We start from the raw sequence: 1,146 nt of genomic DNA on the forward strand, positions 1-1,146 counted from the left end.
GCCGTCTGCTTGGCTTGGCTTGGCTGGGCTGCTGCGTGCTCGCACGCGTCTCGTGCTCGACCCGGTATTCGCCTGGCTGGAATAAACATGTCCTGTTGGCGTCTTAACAGAAAACACCCTTGTAATGTACAAAAGAGCACGAACTAATATCCAGGTATCCTCGCTACAGGCCAGTCTCGCAAGTACAAGCACGGTGACGAAATAGGCGAAAAGGTATCTCGAATCTCTGAGGCTGACAAACATGCACGAAGGTTACGTGTTTGATAAATATCGAAGTGTTTAAGTTTCGTTTTGAAACCGTCATTGCAACATCAGTACTGCTATGTACTGATGTTGTTTCAAGGATTGCGACTTCACAAGCCAGGCACCATCAAGTGCTTTGCTAACGCCGGATTTAGATATAGCGACGCCTGCACAATGCTTCGTGAAGTTCGCAGCTGTGCGGTGGTCTGCCCTGGGCCTCACCTCAGAAACAAGCTGCTTCAGGAGCCGTTCATTAGTGAACCGCCGCAAAGTAATCAACAGCTTGTATGACCGCTGGCACTGCTTCCTCTCCAAGTAAACCGTCTTCAGTTCATTATGCATGCTCTCCAAATGGTTGTTAGTAGTGAGGTTGCTACCCTCCCTATAGCCGAGTGCCCACTGCTCTGGACGGTTTGCATAATACCTTTAAAAATACTCAATAAAGGGACTGAGCTCAACCACAGACTGATGCCAGAAATTTTGCAAGAATAGCCTCAAATTCTGGCACGCTCGGGCAAAGCATCAATGTGCGCAGAGTTTCCTTGATCACTTTCTGGTTTTCTCTGCCACTCACTTTACTGACATGCAAGTTCTAATTACGCTTCACATGCCAAGTACAGAGCAAGCGTTTCTGGGGCCTCCCCATTACCCTTGCCCAAACATTATAATATGCTGGCGCATCATCCGACATGAAGAGCTCTGTGCAAAGTGCCTCACCAAGTCGGTCCTTGATTGCCTGAAAAAAAAACCCACCATAGTTTCCTCCGTAGTACTTTTTGGGAGAAGGTAGGCACATGGAGTCTCCGACCAGTTGTCGCCAGTTGCCAGCAATGTTGTTAGTTGCAGGCAATGAGAACCAGTTGCTATGAGTCGAGTCTATGCACAAACTTTTCTTACAATATT

This window comes from Amblyomma americanum, chromosome 1, assembly GCF_052857255.1.
Source record: "Amblyomma americanum isolate KBUSLIRL-KWMA chromosome 1, ASM5285725v1, whole genome shotgun sequence".
Taxonomy (NCBI): Eukaryota; Metazoa; Arthropoda; class Arachnida; order Ixodida; family Ixodidae; genus Amblyomma; species Amblyomma americanum.